The 15,165-nt window shown below is 34.4% G+C and overlaps 1 pseudogene; it reads right to left on the bottom strand.

Annotated features, from left to right (window-relative positions):
* Positions 1-14,648: 14,648 nt before the first annotated feature.
* LOC123646828 lies at positions 14,649-14,787 on the bottom strand (annotated as a pseudogene).
* Positions 14,788-15,165: the final 378 nt, after the last annotated feature.

The raw sequence follows: 15,165 nt of genomic DNA on the forward strand, positions 1-15,165 counted from the left end.
GATAGGGCAAAATTAATATCAAAGTCAACATAGTTCCTCAAAGACAGAACATTTGTTTCCAGAAAAAAGACAATCTTTAAATACATCTTAACCTGTGCTTATTATAGTCAACTCTTTATAACACAAAACTTTTTATTTAATTTAACCATCATTGACAAGATTTACTAATGCTGCAGCATAGTATTCATTAACAAAATTTGTTGACATCAGGATCATTTATAACCATGTGGGATACGTTCTAGAATCCTAAGATTCAATGGAATTCTCCTCAAGAAATCCATTTGTATAAATGAAGAAACTGCAAAACAGAGTTTGCTTACATTTCTATTTCTTAAATTTGTAGAATTTTGAGGGGGCATATATGAGATTTCAGGGTATTTCTAAACAAAAGCTTTTCATCATAGTGTAGATACATTTGATAATTATGCATGTCATTTACTGTGCACCACACATAATTTTGATTAAAGTCATCCAAATAATTGATTGAGTACACTTACAGTCTATTTCTTCATTGTTTTCTTAATATTGGCACTGTATGTCATGCTAAATAGATTCAGTGATTATTAACACTTTTTAAATTTTTTTTAAAATATTAAATGGGTACAATTGTTTTTGATACATGGATACCTTGTATAATGCTTATGTGGGGGCTTTTAGTGTGCCCATCAGCAGAATAGTGTTCATTGTACCCAATAGGTAAGTTTTTACCCCTCACCCCCTTCCAGCCTCCCCCTTCTTAGTTTCCAATATCCTTTACATTTCTTTGTGCCTTTGTGTGCCCATCATTTAACTCCCAATTATAGACAGTACATGTGGTGTTTTTAATTTAATCATGACCCAGTTATTTATTTTTGTTATTGCTGTATTTGCCTTTGGGGTGATCTTCAGCAAAAGAACATATCTGGAGGCATCACATTACCTGACTTCAAATTATACTACAAGGCTATAATAACCCAAATAGCATGGTACTGACATAAAAGTAGAGACATAGCCCAATAGAACAGAATAGAAAACCCAGAAATAAAATCATCTACCTACAACTAACTGATCTTTGACAAAGCAGACAACACCACACACTGGAGAAAGGAAGCCTATTCAATAAATGGTGCTGGGAAAACTGGATAGCCACATGCAGAAGAATGAAATAGGATCCCTATCTCTTGCTATATACAAAAAAAATAATTCAGGATGGATAAAAGACTTAAATGTAAGCCATGAAACTATAAAAATTTTAGAAGAAAAAGTAAGTCAAATTCTTGTAGACATCAAACTAGGCAAAGAATTTATTGCTGAGACCTCAATGCAATGCTATCTTCTTACTTGAATTTCTAAGATTTTTTTCTCTCTGTTATTTTGCCCAATTTTCAAAGAAAAAATATACGAGACAAGTTAAACAAGCAGGGAAAACTTTATCTAAGATTATTATAACAGGAGAGAGAGAGATTGAAGTCAACTTTATTGATATAAAAGTAGAAAAGATATAAGCACTAGGTTGAGCTGGAAGATAAGTACAGGAGGATGTTGTGGCGAGGTTTGTGAATGTGATTAGACCACCAGTCTTTACTAACTGGTGCTTTTCAATTTTAGGCTCATACTCTCTCACTGAGAGTAGGAGATAGGATGATTACATTTCAAAGGGATGGCTCCCAGATCCTTGAGGAAGACATTCCTGTGTTACAAAACTGGCAAGAGGCTGGGAGAAGATATACATCTCAAAGGGGCAGAGAAATGATTTGTATTTGCAAGTTTTCTAAAGTAAATCCTCTAAGAAAAGAATGGTGAGGGGTCTACAGTCAGAAAAAAAAAAAAAAAAAAAACTTGTCTACTGAACAATCTGAGAATGTTAAGGCCATTTTAGTTATATTTGTGTGTGTGTGTGTGTGTGTGTGTGTGTGTGTGTGTGTGTATGTATATATGTATTTCTCTTTGATATATTTTGATATTTTAACAATAGGAATGACTGATTTATCCTTGACTTGTTTGTCAAAGATTGGAAATTAGTCTTTGGCATTCAAAACTCTTCTCAATTTTATTTTTTTACAAGTTGAAAGTGGTTCTCTCTTCCAAACTTGAATTATCCCATAATTTCTGGACTTCTTCTATTACCTTTACATTTCTGAAATTGGGACTATTTTTCCCTCATGGAGCTCTGAAGAACTCATCTAAAGCTTGTTGTTCCTTTTCATGTTCAGTTAACAACAATCAATACATATAATTAACTTTCTGTTTTCCAATCTCTTCCCTTGGAGGTGAGAGTACATTGACTTTGTTAACTGCCTTCCATGTTATCCCAAGTGACATTTTGACCAAATATTTCTTAATGCATAAAATATAATAGGAGACTATTTTTCTGTTTTCCTAACAAGAATATCTTTCACTGCTCATTGTCAACATTCCAGCCAATGCTATATATTTTGGGGTGTTTATGTTTTGACAGTGCCTCAACTCCATTCAAGATAGACTATGCTATGTTGAGATAACAAATAATCTCAAAAATTTTATAGGCTTAAAACAAAATTTGCTGTCTTGGTAACAATACATGTCCATTTTGGTTTTGTTGGAGACTCTGATAAATATCTTCTTACTCTGGAAATAAGGCCTGTGAGCGATTTTGGTAGTGTAAGGACCAAGGGAAAATTTTCCCTTTGCTCTCTATTTTTATGCTTAGGTTTAACGAAGTATGGAGAACTATGTAGGAAATATGATTGGACAGAAAAAGTATGATCTAATGTAAACTGAGAGGAGAAACCCAGCAAGAACTGTCTATCTAGATTCTTCTTGGCCTTTCTGACTGTGCATGTCTTCCTTCTGGGTATGGGACAGGAACCTCTCTGGAGTGGGGGTCTTATGGCCTACAATCAACTAAGGTAGGTCAGATATTTCTTTATGGTCAGTTTTTACACAGAAAAGTGAAAGGAAAGTTTAGAGTAATATTTTTAGGTTTTATATCTGGCTGTAGGGAAAGGGGGTTCTGGTTTTTATGATCTGCCTTGGGGAAGAGGGATTCTATTTTTTATGGATAGCCTTGGGGATGACTGGGACTAAGAGAAGGGCAGGAGAAGGTCAGAGAAAAACCTTTGCTTCTGAGGCTACTTCTGAGGTCTTCATTTTAGGGCATTGTTTTCTGAGTCCCAACAGTGGAAAAAGAAGAGAGTTCTCGAGTGTCTCACACTGGCAATTAAAATATCCAGCCTGAAAATGACCCACATTACTTCTACTCACAAACCATGGACCAAAGAAAACATTTAAATCTATACAAATACAAGGGAGCTAGTGAAATTCTACTCTACGACTGGGAGGAAGATATTACTAAAAATACCAGACAAACAATATTTACCATTACCACATAATAAATTTGTATGTCCTTGTCTCCTGCCACCTTCTCCCAAATGGGTAAAATATAATAAATGCATTTTTAGCAACATCTAATTGTCAATGTTGAAAATACATAAAATAAATAATTTCATTTGTGCCAAAGTCTGCATTTCATGAAATGGAAATTGTAGAAATTATTACTTGATCTTTAACAATCTGAATGAAAATATAACAACCCATTACATTAGACAATAGTCATTAAAGTAGTTGTATGTTAGTTTCTCATTCACAGAACCATGAGTCTGTTTTAAATTATAGAGATTTGCTATGGGACATAATACACAGTGGGTTTTTCTTAATAAAAGTAATAGAGGAAATTCTAGTACAATGCACTAGAACTGCTGTTGAACCAGGAATAATAATGAAACTTTTGAATTCCAATGTAGAAGAATTTCCAATTAAGGGTGAACCTTATAGAAAGATAGATTTAAGAGGTGCTCTTCTGCTGCCATTCTTAAAGTCATATCTAAAATATGTGATTCTATATATCTGTCATCAGATGCAAAGCCAGGGAAGAATGGGCTTCTAAAATCAAATGCATGTACTAAAAGATAATCTCCATCCTGCTAGCTCAGGACAAATTTTATGAGGGATTTCAGAGCTATGACAAGTCATATCTGTTATAGTTGACTGATTAGAATTTCCATAGGTTATTTTTTGAATATGCATATAAGATAATAATAGTATAATTTCATTTTCTTTATAAGAAAAACATAAAAAGAATAATTTGAATATCTGAGGTATAAATAAAATAAAATAGTGTTTAGAATACTTTTCCATCTCTTTATGAAAATTGTATATATATGGTTATGTGATTAGGTTTTAGTTTAAACATTCTTGGTATTCATTTCTGTTAAATAATATCTCATGGTAGAGAAGATTTGGCATTAATACAAAAAATAAAAATAGAAAAACCTTCTGATTTACCAAATGGTAATTGTTTGTATTCAACTCTGCCTAATACAATGCTAAGACATGGTAACTTTCCAATATTTTATAACTGATTTTTTTCAGAATTCAAATTTATAAAACGTGGAGAATGCAATACTTCTTATGCTGTCCAACAGGGCATATGGTAGGTATGCATGGTTTTTTCTAAATTAGTTTAAACTGCACCTCTATTTTTGGTGTTTAGTATGGTTTAAGTTAGTGGCTGTGTCAGTAACATAAGAAAACATAAAGTTTACACAACATGTATGACTAGAAATACTTTGTCTTCATTCTAATTAATATGCTATCCTTATCAGCATTTTTAGTAAAATGTACACTTCTACTTCATTTCATTTTGTCACCATGACAATACTGTGAGTTCCTGAAATGACTTTCCCAATATGAAAGAAACAGTAGCTCTAAGAAGTTAAAAGACTTTTCAAATATGGAAGTCTTGTATCACAAAATCAATCCCATTTTTCTTAATCTAGATTCAGAATTCTTTCAATTATATTGTAAGCATTTTGCACTTTTTAGTGTGTCCAGTAATTAGAATTAGTTTGAGTTACCTGGTCAAACATTAAATAGGAACTGCAAGTCAGGTATTAAGGACTCAGAAGTGCAAATGTGGAGATGGAGGCAAGATGGCTGATTAGAGACATCAGTTGCCCTACCATCTCAAAGAGAAGAGGTTTTAGAAGGAAAAAACATAGACCAGATGTAATTCTGAGAGAAGAGTTCCAAAACATACTGGAGATTCCATGGGAAGAAGCTGCAAGAGCAGAACAGGAAGGAGCAAGATTTTGGCAGAGATTGATCCCCAAGGAATTTGGAGCCCCATGGAAAGGATATATAGGGGAGTTTGTTTTTCCTCCCCTCACACCTCTGGCAGATGCAGGCTCCTGAACTGTTGGAGAGCTTCTCTACTTCTGTGAGCCCAAACACTGCTGCTGTCAGTGAACTGGGAGCTTCTTGAGAACAGAGCATTGGGTTTGCCAGCCCCCGCTGGGTCTCTTTTCCTCACCACAGACCTGAGCTGAAGTGGCAGGTGCCATACTACTTTGCCAACTACTGGGTGCATTTGTCTGCCAAGGGAGCTTCAGCCCTCCAGTTATCTTGACACTGGACCCCACACAAACATTCCCCCCAAACTTGCCCAGAATGCAGTGGCCACAGAGGGCTTGTGGGTCCTGAGGGAACTGTGTGATCCCAGAGCTTGGACATTCAGGGCAGGCTGCCTTCAGGTGAGAGTACAGTACACTGGGGGTCCTCTCAGGACAAAGGGGACAGAGTATCAGCTTTTAGCCATTTGGACTCTTCTCCTCCTCTTCCCCTTCCATGTCCATAGCTGCTAACACAGCTGTGGCAGTTTCCACACAGGTCTACTCTGATGCCCCAAGGGACAATTGAGCCAGAGATCTTGGGAATGACTGACTGTCTTCTCTCTATTGTTGTGACCACCACACTCATGCTTCCACAGAGAACAGGGCTAACACCATTTCTTTTAAAGACCTGGAGAGGACCAAGGGCTGCTCACAGTGTGAACTACCTGCCCACCCGCCGTCCCAGACACTGCCCACCTGACTGTTCCATCAGGCAGGGTATATCTTGAAGCAGAGGAACATTAAGCTTGCTTGAGCATGCCATGGGAAACTCTGGACAAGCACACTTTTCCCTGGCACAGTCAGGAATTGAACTCAAGGTATCAGAGGACAGGCCTCCAGGCTGGATCCTATATGACCAAGACTTGATTGCATTGTTCAGGGACAGATCCTGTATGACCAAGACTTGATCGCATTATTCAGGGACAGGGGAAAGATTTGTTAATTGATATTGAAAGGAAAGGCAGCCCACATGGGCAGAACAGAAAGAGAGTGTGGTTCAGGTCCTAGCTGCAGTCCATGGGGTGATCCTAGGCAAGGAAGCTCCGAGCCTATGACAGCATCACTGATGAGATCAGCTGGTTTGGGCTGTTGTTTGCTGCCAGACCACAGATAGGAAATCCACAGGGCAAGGGAAGAGGGAGAAGAGTGAAACTCACTTTCTTTCACCTGCCAGACTGTGAATCCCAGACTTCACCTCCACTGGGAGTAGAATTTTTGGCTTGCTGTGGCCACTTCAGCCCCTCCCTGGTAGCTTTCCCAACTCCCTGGGAGTTGATCCTCAACCCTGCTGAGACAGCTCTTGTGCCTGCTTTTGTGGACCTGAATTCAGGCTCACAGACACAACCCCACTCAGCCTCACTCCTCCACCTTCCTTGTGGTGTTATTTGGGATCTTCTGTGGTTCCAAATGGATTTTTTTTTTTTTATTTCTGTGAAAAGTGATATTGGTATATTAAAAAGGATTGTGTTAAATCTATAGTTGATATTGGGTAGCCTGGCCATTTTAACAATATTAATTCTTCCAATCCGTGAATACAGGATACCTTTCCATTTATTTGTGACATCCTCAATTTCTTTCACTAAAGTTTCATAATTTTCTTATAGAGATCTTTCACCTCTTTGGTTGAATTTACTCCCAGGTATTTTTTTGTAGCTATTATAAATGGAATTGCATTCCTAATTTCTTTTTCAGATACTTTAATATTAGCATATAGTAACACTACTAATTATTATATGTTGATTTTGTATCCTACAAATTTACTAAATTGATTTACTGTTTTGGGTGGAGTCCTTAGGGTTTTCTATGTATAATGTAATATGTCATCTGCTGGCTAGGAATTCCAGCACTATGTTTAACAGAAGTAGTGAAAGTCAGTATCTTTGCCTTGTTATCTAGTTCTTAGATGAAAAGCTTTCAGCTTTTCCCTATTCAGTGTGATGTTAGCTGTGGGTTTGCCTTTGTCTTAGTGTGTTTGTATTGCTATAAAGGAATACCCGTGGCTGGGAAATTTAAAAAGAAAAGCAGTTTATTTGAATCACCATTCTGCAGACTGTATAAGAAGCATGCTGGTGACATCTGCTCCACTTCTGATGAGGGACCCATGCTGCCCCTACCCATAGCAAAAAGCAACAAAGGGAACTGGCATCCAGATACCACATTGCAAGGGCAGAAGCAAGAGAGTAGGGGTAAACTCCAGGCTGTTTTAATCAACCAGCTCTTGTGGGAACTAAGAGAATGAAAACTCACTCATTACTGCAAGGATAGCACCAAACCATTCATGAGGGATCTTCCTTCATGACTCCAATACCTCCCATTAGTCCCAACTTCCAATATTGGTACCCCATTTTAACATGTCTGAGGGACAAATATGCAAATTATAGCAATCATATATGGCCTTTTTTGTGTTGAAGTACATACCTTCTATACCTAAATTTTTGAGAGATTTTGTCATGAAAGGATGTGGAAATTTGTCAAATGTTTCTTCTCTATCTATTGAAATAATCATGTCTTTTGTCTTTCTGTTAATGTGGTATATTACATTTATTGGTTTGTATATGTTATACTATCCTTGTATCACTATGATTACTCCCACTTAATCATAATGGATGATCTTTTTAATGTACCCTTAAATTTAGTTTGTCAGTATCTTGTTGGGAATTTTTGCATCTATTTTTACCTGGAATATTGGCTTGCAGTTTTATTTATTTATTTATTTATTTTTTTGGTTGTGTCCTCGTTTGGTTTTTGAATCCAGCTAATGCTGGCCTTGTAAAAGTAGTTTATAAGTGTCCCCTCCTCTTCAATTTTCTGGAATAGTTTCAAGGAAAATTGGTATTACTTCTGTTTTAAATGTTTGGTAGAATTTAGCAATGGAGCCATCAGTGCTTTGCTTTGATTAAATACTTTTTATTACTGATTCAACCTCCCCAATCATTATTGGTTTCTTGTAATTTTCTGTTTCTTCATAATTAGTCTTTCTAGGTTGTATTTGTTGAGAAAATTATTCATTTTTTCTGTGATATCAAACTTGACATATAATTGCTCATAGTATTCGTTCAAGATCCTTTGTATTTCTGTGGTGTTAGTTATAACATCTCCTTTTTCATCTTCCATTTCATTTGAGTCCTCGCTCTTTTTTTTTAAGTGGACATGCTAAAGGTTCATCACTTCTATTTATCTTTTCAAAAATACAACTCTTTCTTTCATGTATCTTTTGAATTGTTTTCTAGTCTTTATTTTATTTCTCCTCTAAGCTTTATTATTTTCCTTCTTTTATCAATTTTTGGTTTATTTTGTTCTCATTTTTGGTTTCTTGAGGTGCATCATACAATAGGTTATTAGAAATCTTTCCCTCCTTTTGGAGTTGGTGTTTATTACTATAGGCTTCCCTCTTAGAACTGCTCATGCTCTGTGTCATAGGATTTGGAATTGTGTGTTTTCATTCTCATTTGTCTCAAAAATTTTTTATTTTAGTTCTAAACACATTACTCTTTAATATAGGACTTATAAGTGTCACCAATAATTTACTAAGATAATTTATTTTCCAAGAATAATGAACTACGTTTTATAGATTAAATCTCATGATGAATAACAGAGTTAAACCTAAGGCATGAAACTGTAAGAATTCTAGAAGAAGATGTTGGAAAAACTCTTATAGACATTGGCCCAGGCAAAGAATTTATGAAGAAGACCCCAAAAGCAATCACAGCAACAACAAAAATGAATAAATGAGACCTGATCAAATTAAAAAGGTTTCACACAGCCAAGCAAATAGACAACCTACAGAATGGGAGAAGATACTTGCATACTATACATCCAATAAAGGGATGTTAAGTAGAATCTATAAGGAAATGAAGCAAATCAGCATGAAAAATAAAACAAACCCATTAAAAAGTGGACAAATGACATGGACAGAAACTTTTCAAAAGGAGATAGACTAATGTCCAACAAATATATGAAAAAATACTCAAAATAGCTAATTGTCAGGGAAATGCAAATCAAAACCACAATGAGATATTACTTAAATCCCAGTGAGAATGACTTTTATTAAAAAGTCTCAAAACAACAATTACTGGTGTGTATGTGGAGAGATAGGAAGACTCATATACTGTTGATGGGACTGCAAACTAGTACAACCTCTACGAAAAGGAGTATGGAGATACCTGAAAAAACTAAAAGTAGAACTACCATTTAATCCAGAAATCCCACTACTGGATATTTACCCAAAGGAAAAAAAAAGGCACCTGCAATCGAATATTTATAGCAGCACAATTCACAACTGCAAAGATGTGGAAACAACCCAAGTGCCCATCAATCCATGAGTGGATTAATAAAATGTGGTATATGTATACCATGGAGTACTACTCAGCCATAAAAAGTAAACTAATACCTCTTGTATTAACCTGGATGGAACTGGAGACCTTTCTTCCAAGTGAAGTATCACAAGAATGGAAAAACAAGCACCACATGTACTTACCATTACATTGGAACTAATCGATCAACACTTATGTGCATATATGGAAATAACATTCATTGGAAATCAAACAGGTGTGAAAGGGGAGGAAGGGATGGGTAAATCCACACCTAACATGTACAATGCACACTATCTGGGAATGGGGAACACTTATAACTTTAACACAAATGATACAAAAGTAAATTATGTAACCAAAACATTTGTACCGTTATTATATTCTGAAATAAAAAATCTATAATCTAAAAGAATACTTATGTTTAATGATGAGTGTTAAATTTCCTATTCTATTCTTTAAAAGTGGACTAAGCCACTATATTTTTCAAAAGTGTATTCTTATTTTTATTCTAGTAAAGAAAATCAGGGAAAAAAGAGAGAGAAATTGAGTGGAAAGATGAAATAAAGAACAAGAAAATGAAGAGGTCTTCTTTTGAAGATACTTGCTTAAACGGAAAGCAAAAAAGCATCAGTATCAAAGGTACCATGTTTTAAGTGATTCATTCTATGGGATATATGAACGTTTTTCACTGACATTTTTAAGGTACACTGAGAAAAAATATATTAACAATTAAATCTTCCATTATAATTTTAAATTCAAAGCACCTTGCAAAATTAACTGATAAATCTTGTAATTAAATACTGGAGGTCAGAGATGCATTAGTTATAATTAGTGAAAATAATTATTGCCATAGTAACATGGACACCACAGGCCTAATACAAAAATCCTTACTTGTGCAAAATGTTCAGTAGTTTTAATGAGCTTTGTCAAGTGAACCCACATCCAATTTGTTCCCCACGTGCTCACTTCTTTGGAAACTGTTTGAACTCAATATGGCTTTGTTCTTGTTAACTGTGTATAGTACAGCACAGGTGAGTCACTCACAACAGCATGGGACAATTTAGGCTGATATTACAATGACATTTATATTTCATCACTTGGGTCAAGCAAATGAATTACAAATAAGCCTGGTCCCTTATGAGGTGTGGCTTTGTCTAACAAAGAATAAAAACAATGAAAGTCACTTTTGAACTTGTGTTTTGGTGGTTACTATTCAGTGAGTAACCCACTGATTTCCAGGCAATATTAGAAAAGTCTATCCTGTCATAGGTGTGCCAGCACTTTAAATTTCAGTTAGAATCTCCAGGAGGGGGTGCTTAGACATCCTTATAAAAGTATATACAAGCAGTTTTTCCCCACTAAATTCAAGTACAAAATGCTGAGTATAGAAAATTTGCAACAATCATCATAAATTGCACCATTGATAATTTAGCAATTTATGATATCATATATTGTAAATTTTACACAAAGTTTTTATTATACATTACCTAATCTATTTCTATACCAAACTTTATGGTAGTTAGGGCAATGATTATCATTTTCATCATCAGTTTTTAAAGTATAATTCAAGTCTAATGCCTAGGAATTAAAGTGAGCAAACACAGACACACACACACACACACACAGACACAGACACACACACACACACACACACACACACATACACTTTGGAAGAAAATATGTGTTTTAGAATTGGAACATACTTGGCCTCAAACTCTAATACTGTCATCTATAAATTGTTGCTTTGGCCATTCAGGGTCTTTTCTGGTTCCATAGAAAGCATTCAATTATTTTTTCTAGATCTGCAAATAATGACATTAGTATTTTAATGTGGGTTGCATTGAATCTGTAAATCCCTTTGGGTATTATAGACATTTTAAAAATGTTGATTCTGCCAATCCATGAGCATATGGTTTTCCATTTGTTTACATTCTCTGTGATTTCTTTCTTCATAATATCATAGTTCTGCCTGTAAAGGTCTTTCATCTCCTTAGTTAAATATATTTCTAGGTATTTTTATTATCTTTGTTGATATTTGTGAAAGGCATTGAGTCTTTGATTTAATTTGATGGACATCTTTGGGAGTTCATTGCTCACTTAACAAAAATAATCATATCTGGCAGGGAGCTGTGGCTTATGCCTGTAATCCTAGCACTCTGGGAGACTGAGGCAGGTGGATTGCTTGAGATCAGGAGTTCAAGACCAACCTGATCAGGAGCTAGACTCTGCCTCTACAAAAAATAGGAAAATTAGTCGGGCATGGTGGCATATGCCTATAGTCCTAGCAACCGGGGAGGATGAGGCAGGAGGATCACTTGAGCCCAGGAGTTTGAGATTGCAGTGAGTTGAGATAATGTCACTGCACCCTAGCCAGGGCAACAGAGAGAGACTCTGTCAAAAAAAAATAAATAGTAATAACCATATCCAATGTCTCCAATCTACTTGTTTGAACCAAGATTTCAGAAAGATTTTTGAGCTGCTTAGTCTTCTTACATTTAAAGAAAAGTTATTTCAGTAGCAACATTTCATTGGCAAATCCAAGCATCACACACGTTTACTAATTTGTTCATTATTTATTATATGAATTTTCATGAGTTAATTCTCAGTATTGTTTCCCAGAGAAGAAATGAGTGAAAGATTTGCTGTTACTGCTGGTAATTCTACCCCACAATATTCTGTTTAGTCATTACTACCTAATTCATAAAATTCTATAATCCATATGTTACCTTATCCTGAGGCCTACAGGTTATGATATTTAGCTATACTACTTTAAGGAACTGATTTGAAGTAAGGCATTTAGCAACTTGCTTCTGTTCAAACTCTTAGCACTTGATTGCTTGCTTCATAGTTAATCCTGAGAAAGCTACTTTCTAGAGCACTGTTTTTAAATTCTAATTCATATGGCATAAAGCTAATAAAAATTACAAATCATTTTATAAAAAATTATATATTGTAAGTCAGTAATAACATTATTTAGTATTATAAAAATAATAATCACGTAAATATTCTTTTGGTGAAATACAATAAACAGAAAGAACCATGGGAATTTTGCTTTGCTTCATTTTATTTGCTGTTTTTTTGTTGCTGCATTATTATTGTTTTTAATGAATGTGAGAAAATACATAATATTCAGTAGAATAAAACTTCTTATGGAAATATTTTGAGATGGTTTAATAGAAATAGCAAACATATTACCACTGATGAAAGATTAAGTTTACTTTAAAGAAAAGTAAGAATGCACAAACCAACAAGCAAACAGGTGATAAGCAAGGGAATATTTCTGAGAGAATGTAGAATTTTCCACACATTAAAAATATTTGCTGAACTCATCTAAATTTTCAGGATTTTGTCATTGAGCCCCAAAGAAAATCCTGAAGGTACTTAAGCTTTAGCATTTATCACCATGAAATTCCTTGAGAGTTTCCAGTGTGGAATTTGCAATACTCTTCTCCTAATCAATTTCACCGACAGGCCTCAGTGGACTTTGCCAAACTACAATCTATTTCAGTGACTGGCCAATAAAAAAACAATATTAGGGCTTTGCTAGGAGGAAAGAAAATAATGATTCCCCAGATGCTTTTACTTTCTTAATGTAAACATTTCACATTTTTTTATTTTAGAATTTTAGGAAGCCAACATCACATTTTTATTTATCTGATATATGAGAAACATTAAAATGGTAATTACAACTATACTACTCCTGCATAATATTTTTATTTTTCTATGATAAATGTATATAATTTGTCAATTTCTATATTATTTCTATTATTTCATTAGAGCCTTAATGCAGAGGTGAAGAGAATGAATGAAGGAATATAGGGAGTAAATGTTCCCCTGAACTAGATTAGTCTTATTTCATTGTGTGATTCAGCTTCTATTGACCTCTAGTTTCAATTTTAATCAATTTATTGTGTTATGAGCAAGGCATAAATGGAATATACCTGAATATTATAAAAGCCATATATGACAAACCCACAACCAACATCATATATGGTGAATTCCTCTTCATTTTGACACTACCAGGAATAAATTAGCCATAGATCTCTTTTCTCCAATGAAGGGCTTGACACTTTCTGAAATTTAGTTCATTTAGGATTATTTTTGTATCTTTAACTCTCTGATCTTTTAAAACACAATTTTTTTTTCCTCATATGTCTTGTTATAAGGATGGAAGCAACATTCTGCTATGCTTTTGTATGTCATACTTAGGAAGGGAGTCCCATCATTTCACCTTTGTTTACTTGATTCATAGAAAATATAAGGCTCTGCATTAAAAACCTCCAGTGGATGTCATTCCCATGATTGTCTAAGTAAATGTCATCCTAACTCTATCATTCACAAACTACATAACTAGACATTGTTTCTCTACTAGCAAGTGGCATTTCAATATTACTAGGTCTCATTCAAGAAAGCCTGAGTCATATCAGCATAATGCCTTTTGAGCTGGGAGAGAATGAAGTGATTTATTTCACTGATCCTAGGCTTACATCTTCTGGTTGGCAACCTTTCTATCTTGGGTGAAGAAATAAGTTCTTTAACCTGATGCACTCTGGTTTGTTTTCTTCAGAGAATTTTGACATGGCATAACATTGAGTAATGGGAAATGCATGGCCCAATGCTTAATTTCTGCAAAGAGTAACACATTACTAATACCCAAGGAAATTATGGTAGTTGAGGACTTTACTTGGACTTCCACAGATTCAAAAACCAAGGTTAGTTTCTATACAATCACCATTTTTCCTTAGTTAATATGTAGATATAAAGTTAAATGGACATAAATTCTCTTTTGAGCCTGTTTTAAACAATAAGGTAATTTAACTGGGGATATATCAGATTAAAAGGGATTAATTTGGAATTCTATGCTTTAATATTTCAGGATTCGAACACTTACCTTCTAAATTTGGACCAGGGTTATTATTTGCAGTGCCAAACTTTGCATAGGAATACACTTTATTAATTTAAAAACCAGAATACAATTTTTTTAAAACCATATGATTCTTGTATTTTCACTTTAGCATCCAAAGAAAGTGATTTATTTCATACTATTTTTTTCTTTAAGGAATCCTATTTTCTGAAAAACAGTTTATTTCTATAGTCTATATTACTTTAATAATAGAAACATTTCAAAAGGATAAAATTATCTTTTTGGTAATATTTGATTTCACACTCTGAAAATGCAGCCCCTTTGTTTTCCCTTCTATACATAACCCTTAAAAACAAGCAAAAGTTTAAATACTTATTTTGAGATCTTACTACACTTGATCTTAGCCAAAAGGCCGAGAAGCGATGTAAATACTTATTTTGAGATCTTGTTTCAAAATATATTATTTGAAAATTCAAAATAATTATATAGCCTATATACCATTTGACCTTCTCTGCATTCATATTGTTCTAAAGGTTCTGAAGATACTATTATAAATGTTTAGAAAGATGAAATAGTAGCATTAATAAATTAATAGATAAATAATGTGACCAAAAATTATGATAAAAATTCCATTAACTCATATATTCCATGTAACATATGTCCAAAGAATAGTTCATATATTTTCAAAGCAGAAAGTTAAAAGTATTTGCCTTTTTCAGCAAATCTACAGCCAGATATAGAAAACAAAATGCGTGCCATTGATCTGATGTATGAATACTACAAGAGGAAAACAATGTAACTC

This window comes from Lemur catta, chromosome 10 (genome assembly GCF_020740605.2).
Source record: "Lemur catta isolate mLemCat1 chromosome 10, mLemCat1.pri, whole genome shotgun sequence".
Lineage (NCBI taxonomy): Eukaryota > Metazoa > Chordata > Mammalia > Primates > Lemuridae > Lemur > Lemur catta.